The sequence below is a fragment of the Euprymna scolopes genome, chromosome 3 (genome assembly GCF_053919585.1).
Source record: "Euprymna scolopes isolate OS-2025 chromosome 3, ASM5391958v1, whole genome shotgun sequence".
Classification (NCBI taxonomy): domain Eukaryota; kingdom Metazoa; phylum Mollusca; class Cephalopoda; order Sepiida; family Sepiolidae; genus Euprymna; species Euprymna scolopes.
The window spans coordinates 96,572,445-96,583,422 of NC_136484.1; positions in this window are offsets into that span (position 1 = coordinate 96,572,445).

Consider the following 10,978-nt stretch of genomic DNA (forward strand, 5'->3'; position numbering starts at 1 on the left):
TGTGGACATAACGATATAAATGACTGGAGAGCTGCAACAGAGCTCTTACTACATAATGCCAAAACACTCAGTATTTTGAACAATTTTAGATATGTACTTTATAATTAGTTAGTGTGGATTTGGATATATATATATATATATATATATATATATATATATTTATATATATATATATATTTATATATATATTTATATATTTATATATATATATATATATATATATATTTATATATATATTTATATATATATATATTTATATATATATTTATATATATATATTTATATATATATATATATATATTTATATATATATATATATATTTATATATATATATATATTTATATATATATATATATATTTATATATATATATATATATTTATATATATATATATATATTTATATATATATATATATATATTTATATATATATATATATATTTATATATATATATATATATTTATATATATATATATATTTATATATATATATATATATTTATATATATATATATATATATTTATATATATATATATATATTTATATATGTATATATATATATTTATATATATATATATATATATTTATATATATATATATATTTATATATATATATTTATATATATATATATATTTATATATATATTTATATATATATATTTATATATATATATATTTATATATATATATATATATATTTATATATATATATATATTTATATATATATATATATATTTATATATATATATATATATTTATATATATATATATATATATATATTTATATATATATATATATTTATATATATATATATATTTATATATATTTATATATATATATATATTTATATATATATATATATATTTATATATATATATATATTTATATATATTTATATATATATATATATATTTATATATATATATATATATATTTATATATATATATTTATATATATATATATATATTTATATATATATATTTATATATATATATATTTATATATATTTATATATATATATTTATATATATATATATATATTTATATATATATATTTATATATATATATATTTATATATATATATATATATATATATATATATATATATATATATATATATATATATATATATATATATTTATATATATATATATATTTATATATATATATATATATAACTGGATGGAAGGTTTGCTTACAATCGGTTTGTCTAAAGAACAGACAAATAAAAGAATAGAAAATTTCTTTTTTCTGTCTTTTTGTTTTTGTTTTTATGTTGTTCTTTTTTGTCCAGGGAAGATTATTTTTCTTCTTCTCAAATGCAAATAACAGCATAAAAAATAAGAAATTAAAAATAACAAATTAAAAACACCGTAATTGTAAATAATAATTACAAAAACAAATAACAAAATTATAAATAACAAATTACGAATAACAAATGACATAATTGTAAATTACAAATTACAAATAATATAAATATTAATAACAAAGTAAAAATAACTAATTATAAATAACATAATTATCAATAATAAATTATAACTAACAAATTAAAAATACATAATTATGAATAACAAATTAACAATAACATAGTTATAAATAACAAATTACAAATAACAAATTAAAAAAAGCAAATTTTAAATAAGACATGATAAATAACAAATTATAAATAAGATAATTATAAATATATAACATAATTATAAATAACAAATTACAAATAACATAATCTTAAAAACATAATTACAAATAATATAATTATAAATGACAAATTATAAAAATCAAATTACAAGTAATATAATTATAAATGACAAAGTAAAAATAACTAATTATAAATAATATAATTATAAATAATTAATTATAAATAACAAATTAAAAATATATAATGATAAATAACAAATTAAAAATAACAAATTAAACATAAAAATATAAATTACAAACTATAAATAACAAATTACAAATAAGTTGTAAATACGAAGTTACAAATAACAAATTACAAAGAACAAATTAAAAAAAGCAAACTCTAAATAAAAATTATAAATAACAACTTATAAATAACAAATTATAAATAACAAACATTAATTATAAATAATAAATTACGCCAAACATAATTGTAAATAATAAATTACAAATAACATAATTATAAATAACAAATGACAAATAACAAATTATAAATAACATAATCATGATAAACAAATAACAAATATCCAATCATAAAAAACAATTTATAAATAACAAAGTATAAATAACAAAGTATAAATAACAAATTAGAAATAACAAATTAAAATTAACAAATTATAAAATCAAATTTCAAATAACATAATTATAAATAACAAATTAAAATAACAGATTATAAATAACTTAATAATAAATAACACAATACAAATAGCAAATTACAAATAACATAATTATTAACAAATTACAAATAACATAATATTAATAACAAATTACAAATACCAAATTATAAATAACATAGTTATAATAAACAAATTACAAATATAAAATTCCAAATATCAAATTATAAATAACAAATTACAAATAACAAATTACAAACAACATAATTTAAAATAACATTAAACAAGAAATAAAAAGAACATAACTGTATTGAAACATTCTGCCAACTCGCAATGCCATTTAGGGACAACAATAGTGAAGGGGTTAGATCTTAATAACAGATTTTTATTCCCCAAAAGTAGTGGCGCCTTCCCTTCTCTTGGTGTTGTAGTCAATAAAAAGGGAAAAGAAGGGAAGCATTCCATAGTTGACATTCAAATTTTTTTGTTTTTGTTTTTTTAGTTTGGTAAGAATGGACGGCATGAAACGAATATCAATGAAAAAAAATCAATAAACAAATAAAATCGATTGAATTTTATTTTAATTTTTATTCGGCACGATTATGTTGATTTTTTTTTATCATCCATAAAAGATATTTAAACAAAGAAAAGAAGGTTTTTGGATGAAAGCCCGCAGGCATTTTCCACGTATAGCGACAGCAGTTCATTTGATCTGGGACTGAGAACCTGCATTTGATGCATTTTTTTTATATTAACATTTTTTCTTCTTTTTCTCATCAGAAGTTCAGTAAAAAATTATATAAAATAAAAAAGAAAATAGTAGTAGTAGTAGTAGTAGTAGTAGTAGTAGTAGTAGCAATTATTATAGATTTTTTACATTTTTTTTTTTTTTTGAAAAATCTAAACCAACGAATCAGAAATCAATTTAAATGACAAAGGAAAGATAAATGCAAGCATAGTGGTGGTGGTGGTCAATTTTCTGAGTATGAAAAATAAGAGCTTCAGAATGGGGGTATATGATTACATATTGATAACTCCTACCACTAATTCTACCAACATATACAATACTCATATAGGAAAACACACACACACACACACACACACACACACACACACACACACACACACACACACACACGCGCGCAAACACACACACATATTAATAATATTTAGTTTATAATGATAAAACTTTACAAAATTCAGCTCATATATGTGTGTTGTTCATGCATTGGATTTTTATGCGTTAGAAAATTTATCACATCAGGCATGACGTAACTCAAGTTTAATTGAAAAAAAAAATATCTTTAACTTTTTGTTTTTTTTTAAATTAATAGTTCGTTTGTTTTTTTGTGTTTTTTTTTTGTTTTTTGTTTTTTTCAATTATATAAAAACGCTTTACTTCTAATTTCCCAATAGGGTCATGATCAAAGTGTAGTATCTGTTCTTCAGATGCTGCACTTCAATTTGCTGTTCTCTGTCGTTGGAGGAGACATCTTTCACGACTGAGACAATTTTTATTTTTGTTCCTTTTCTCCACATTAAAAAACGACCCTGATGTCTAACTCTGTCCCGTGGGGAGACATTGTAAATAGGAACTTTAATCTTTGGCTATTTTTTAATCCATGATACGTATCAGGTATATTATAAATTTAAATAATAAATGATATGTACCTTTATATAACATAAACTTTATTATATATTTACCCTGTAATATCTTATATAATTTGTTTCAAGTAACTTAGTGTTTTTTTTAATATACCTTTAAATCAACAGATTATCATCGTTATTATCACCCTTATTAATTTCTCTTATTTTATTTATCTTAAATTTTATTTAATTTAAAAAAAAACTTTTTACTTTTATAAATTTATTAATTTATTTTTGCTGTTATTGTTGTTTCTTTACTAGTAGTCAGTATAATTATTATTACCAATTGTTGTCAGTATTGTAGTTAGTAACATTTTTATTTTTCATTACCTCTTATTATTAATTATTTTTTTATTCTTATTACTATTATAATTAATAATTAAATCTTAAAATATTTAATATATTTTGTTGTTGTTATTATTATTACTATATAACTTCTAAGGTTTTTTTTTATTTGAAAATAATGTATTGAAATATTACCATCAATATTAGTATTTATAGCATATTGTTTTTATCTTTTCTTCCTCGTCTTATAATTTTTATTCATGCCTGTGGTGATAGTGCTAGTCGAGTTAATTCAAATTCATTCTGGTACTTTTTTGGTCCCTTTCACAAGCGGATGCAATATTGTAACCCTGACCTATGCTTGCAGATGAACTCATTATGCAGTTGAATTCAAATGTCTGGGTTATTTCGTTATTAGAGACAGTCACACACAAATACATCTCTTCCTTCGTTAAAACGTCATTGATATATATATATATTGACTACTTATTGATATATATATATATTGACTACTCAATATATATATATATATATATATATATATATATATATATGTATATATAGTATTGGTAGTAATATATTGTTTGTTCAAAACAAAATATATAAATGTGTCTACCAAAAGAGTGCTCAATGTTTAGACAGAGCCAAAATAAGTGAATTCAGTTTACAAACAAATGGCTACACATAAGCATACATGTTTCAGCGAAAACCCAGTAAGGGAATCGCTTCGTCAGGCCAAGGACATCTCTCTTGAGAGATGTCCTTGGCCTGGATTTTCACTGAAACATGTATGCTTATGTGTAGCCATTTGTTTGTAAACTGAATTCACTTATATATATATATATATATATTCACTTATATATATATATATATATATATAATTGAGCTGAAGAGAGCTCGATAAGGATACCTTAAACGGGCCTTATTATCGGGCTTGAAACCGACGGTACCAATGACCTGTCTCAACTAACAACTTTCTGTACACAAAATATATATATATATATATATATATATATATATAATTCCATGTTAATATTTTCCAGAGGCAAAATAAAATGTTTAATTTCAACGTTATTTCACATGGTAAACGGTAGCGGAATGGATACGGTCCTTGCTAATGAAGCCAGAGATGACTTGTGTCGCCGAGTTCGAATCTATCAACTGGTGTTAATCGTGACAACCTGCACTGAAGATTCCCGAAAGGATGAAACACTAATGTCTGTAGGTATTTAATTATTATAATAAATATATATGTGCTCGCATTGTGCATTTATTAGTTATTAATTCCCTTCATTCTTATGGCAATTGTTTGGTGGCCGGAGGTAAAGGCTTAACAAATGGTGTCAAAGGTGGCTCGATGACGGTGTTCGAATCCCCCTACACTGATGATTGCGTAAGCACGGACATTAATGTCTGTTGGTGTAAAAGAATAAATATTGTTTATATATATATGTGTGTGTGTGTGTGTGTGTGTGTGTGTGTGTGTGACTATTTTATGTAATTCTTTTTTCAGTATTTACATTAATAAACAGTATGTTTATTAATGTAAATACTTATGGAAAATAAACGTATTTCAACTAATGAGCCTGATAATTTTTGGGGGGGAATAAAATAACCAACTTTTATGTGTAACTATATTTTCATAGTAAATATTTACATGTATAAAGGGAGAGACAGAAAGAAAGAGAGTGGGGGGGGGCTGATGTGTTAATGGCTGCATTCTCGCCTACTGATTATTAGGCTGCATTTTAATGGTCAAGATTTTTTTTTCATTAAATTTGCTCGTTTCTGCCAATTAAAAATTTGGATACATCTTTTACAGGCTGTTTCATCCATAGCCGACCAAACGAAATTCGTATATCATTCCTCATCTTTCGATTACGTCCCCCTTTGATTGAGGACAGAACAAATACTACACTTTGGGTTATTTATTTGCTGTAAAAAGTGAAAGGGAAACAAATTTTACAAATTAATCACTTGATCCTAAAAAGTGGGGTTCGTTTGTCTACCCTCTGTCTGTCCTACTCTTGACACATTTTGATGCATTAGGTTCCTTTTGTTATTTTATCACTTCTATATCACTTTCACTGCAACTGGTAAGTGTTGAGACATTATGCTGAACAAAGATGGCGGCAAAGAATCAATGTAGTCCCAATCTTGAGTGTTGAGTAATTCCTAGTAACAAAGATGGCGGCGAAGAATCAATGCTGTCCCGATCTTGAGTCATTTTGTGACAGAGGCGACGGCAAACAGATTGAATCCAAAATTCAACATTTTTTATAATAACTTTTGAAGCTTCTGATTGTTTGATAATTATATTCGATTGTTTGATAATTATATTCGATTGTTTGATAATTATATTCGATTGATTGATAATTATATTTGACAAATTTTATAGTAACTTTGGAAGTTTCTGATTGGTTGGTTATTATAACTTGTGGTTATAAAAACGATCGCCGAAATCATTGGAGTCATATCCCCCCCCATTATGAGTCAAAAACATTTTAACAGTAACAGCCACCACTTAATGTATTTTTATTTTATAATCAGATGTGGGGGAAAAAACATTTTAACAGTAAACAATCACCACTACAACACTACAATTTACTCAATTACAACTTGTTCCAATTAGGGTTGTACCAATTAGCAGTTTACCTGTACAGATGAATGCAAATAGGCACAGAAAACGATATAAATATAATAAGATAGTAACATATTTATGAAGCTTTTACGAGGAATAGTGCACCTTCTCTAAGTGATCTTACTCCACCAGACTAGATGAATTCTTGTTCTGGAATCCAGAAACATCAAGGGACAAAAAAAAAAAGTCATCTAAAAATATCATATTAAAATGGTCAACTAGGGAGAGTAATATTACGTTTTCAACTTTACTAACTCAGTGTTTGTTAGATAAACAACTTTAATGAAATATTCGAATATCTATGTATCTTATATAGAGTTGAAGTGTTAGCTCCAGGTAGGGCGCCCCTTGATGAACTTTGACTGAAGGAAAATGGAGCAAAAAAGGATATACATTAATGCTGGATAAACATACATACATACATACATACATACATACATACAACGTCTAAATTTGTTGGGAAACGAACGTAATGCCATTACTCTTCTGTAAGCTATTTTAATCCTAACTAGACATATTCATTTACTTGGGAACACAAACAATTTCATTCAGCATGATTAGTTGTCTCTATTTACCGTACTTGCTGCCTGTCTGAATACCCTTTATGTAAAATTTCAAATGTTTAGACCAAACATTGGCTGGATAGTTTTTTACATAAATGGTATTTGATGACTGGATCCAACACAAGACTGGTTTAATGTTGAGGATATCCTGCTCTCCAAAATGAACCCTCTCGATGGGATAAAAATTAAAAAATTGCTCCAGTGCGAAATGGATCTTCTCTGACTTATGACAGAACAGATACTATAGTTTGAATTATTTATCTGCAAAACAAAAAAAACAAAAAATTCAAAACAATTTTATTTACAAATTAATCGCAATTAATCACATGCAAAGTGTAGGAGAAAGGGGACATTGGTCATCCCTTGTCTATCCTACTTTAACTAGACACATTTTGACCAATTGGTCTAAGGCCGCTTTCTTTTGTTCTTTCATTATTTGTCCATTACTTTAATTTCAACAGTCACCACCACAATACCACATTTACCCTACGAACTGGCCAACTTAAAATATTCCCAATGGTTTAAAATCAATTTTATTTATAAAAAAAAATATTTGCAATTTCATTGAACAGTTATAGTAGTGGATAACAACATACACACTCAAAGGAAATTTTTAATTCTCAGAGGAAGGTTAATAATCTCTTCCGAAACCTTTCTAAAAGTTTTCTGGTTTGTTTAGAACCGAAAACAAGTAGATAAATTTCTTAGAAGTGGTACTTGAATCCAACTCCACCCAACAATCGGAATAAATAATATTGCCATGAAGCTGTGCACAGTTATTTCCCCTTTCTATACGACACGTACGTTCTAATTGCTTATAATGACATTTGCATAACCAACTGCAGACTCCGTTAATATAAATAAATCGGTGTTAAGCCACTTATCATTTCGTGGATGCATGTGTCAAATATAACAACAGTGAACCAGTCCTGTAACCACTTAATAATGATGTAATTATTACTATAAACTTACTTGGACGTTCAAACTGTAGAACAAGGGAGATAACTTTTCTCAGCTTGATAATAACAATATTCTTTACAAAACAGTGACTTAAAAAAAGGACTCACTTGTAAATTGTAATTTGTGATAAATAAATAAAATTCTTTTGTAAACGTCTTTGAGATTTATGCTGTTTTTTTTTCTTTTTTTTACTTATTAAAAAAAATTGCACAAATCACAGCAATAAAACAAAACACAAAATCAATCATTCTTTATTTTATATAAAAAAAGATTTACCTCCCTTTCTTCCCTAAAATAAAACATTTTCGCTCGCGAATCAGTATCCCTGCTAATCAATTTGGCCACCCACTAGCTTGCAGGGCGCATTGATTCCATCTTTCTCCCAATGAACTTCTTTAGACAATTTAGGAATCACGGTCGGCCAGCAATGAAGAAAAGTATCCCTTCTCTCTCTCTCTCTCTCTCTCTCTCTCTCTCTCTCTCTCTCTCTCTCTCTCTCTCTCTCTCTCTCTCTCTCTCTCTACTGGATGCTCCAAAATTGACGATCTTCACCAAAGATAACTACTGGCTGACTTTCGACTGCCCAAAGAACTTTCAATTCTTCATTTTCACCGTCCAACTTACTGCCACTACAAAAAATACTTTTATTGTAGTTTTAAGACTAGTTTTGTCTCCTTCCATGCTAGGTTTTTGTTTACTATTAATATATTGAGTTGTATCTGAGCTCTCATCTTAAGCGGTCATCTGCAATGCCCTCCCATGATCCAATGTTGATGTCTGATGTTTTGATAGGAAAGACATTATCTTTGAGATAAGTCCACAAATAAGGATCTACTTCAATGTGTGTGAAGCTTATTATTTAGGATCATACCACTTACTGATGAAACAGTCACCCAAGTATTCCCCTATATTATCGAACGTCAACTCATGGCTGCAACTTGTGGACAAATTAAGGCTATACTGAACTTTATTTGTATGAAATATTGCTGGATTGCAGAAAGGATTGCGAATTGTGTTAATTATTCTATGGGCAGCATCTCTTTTGTTTTTTTGTGGATGTATCCTATATTTTTTCGATGAAAATATACCATAATTTTTTCTTCAGATTTTAACATCATTCGTAGCAACATTTTCTTTTTCCTATTTTTTTGTGAGAATCGAATCAGAAAAACAACTCCTGCGAGTATTACCAGCAGATGATCCTGCATACCGATCTGCTGACAAGCTCATGAGCTCATTAGGAAAGAATGTGTTCTGTTTTGGAGTCTTCCTCTTGATGAACTCCCTGTGCACGACTTCCTCTCCACTGAAGTGAAGTCTCGCCTACTGATGTGTCAGTGGGTATGACATCACTTAATGTCTTATTCCCCCATCATTTCTTTTCAGTCATATTCAATGGATTGCCTTTTCGACTGTTTCGTGGATCTCCTTTAGCGCTTTAGTCATATCCATAGGACTCAAACCTAATGTAAATAAGCAAACTTTCATGATGTGACAAACGAATTTTCTACAACCTACTTGAAAATTAAACAAGAAACTTTTCTTGGCCTCAATCTGTGGCAATGTTATAATTGATCTATATCACGTGCAGAAAATTCATTTTATTTTATTTATGTAGAACATTCATAAAAGACCAGTGATGTATTTATGCCGAGTTTCCTTTGTTACTTCTAGAGGGAAGAGAGAGCGCAAAAATAAATATTTATATCACACGTGACGGCACAGTCGTGAACAAATTTGTCCACGTAATCCCAAACAATACTGCCGAATTGACACACCATGCCACCGAACAATATCGTTGAATGAAGACGCCACATTCACAAGCAACACTGTTGACTGGCATGACACGCCACCGAACAATATCGCCGAATCGACACGCCACATTCCTGAGCAACACCATCAACTGACAATATCATTGAATCAACATGCCATGGAGCAATATCGTTGAATTGAAATGCTATGTTCCTGAGCAACACCATCGACCGACACAACATGCCATTGAACAATCTCGTTAAACTGACGTGATACAAAATGCAGTAACACGAGACATGTTATCAGAGCAATATTTTTCAACTGCCCCCGAATGACTGGTGATTAACTGCAATGGGATAGGAATGCTGAGTCTTGTAACCGTATCTCCAGTAATTACTGCCTTCCAAAGTTGTTGTCTCGCCATGTTTTGACCAAATAATCCTCTGGCCTGCTGGGATAGGATTAAAACCGCTTTCTTCAGACAATGCTCACCTGGAACCATAAAGACTCAATGCCTCTATCAACGAAGGACAATCAACAATCGAAGTCAAATTTTTTTATGGTCTTTAGATCCTATTTTGTGTTCTTGTCTCTGACAGGCTCGGGAGATTGATGGACTTACCTGTTTTTCAAGACCTTCCTTTTCTTTGGCAAGCTATGGGAATGTTCTCCCACTATTCCACATGGATATCAAACTTTTCCGAGAAATTACATCCCTAATCAGGATTAACAGCTTTCCCCTCAATAAGGAACAAACAGACGCCTTTAGATACTTGAAGAAAGACATTACTGAATCATCACTTGTAGCTCTTTCATTTGAGGTCAAAAACGGATGCC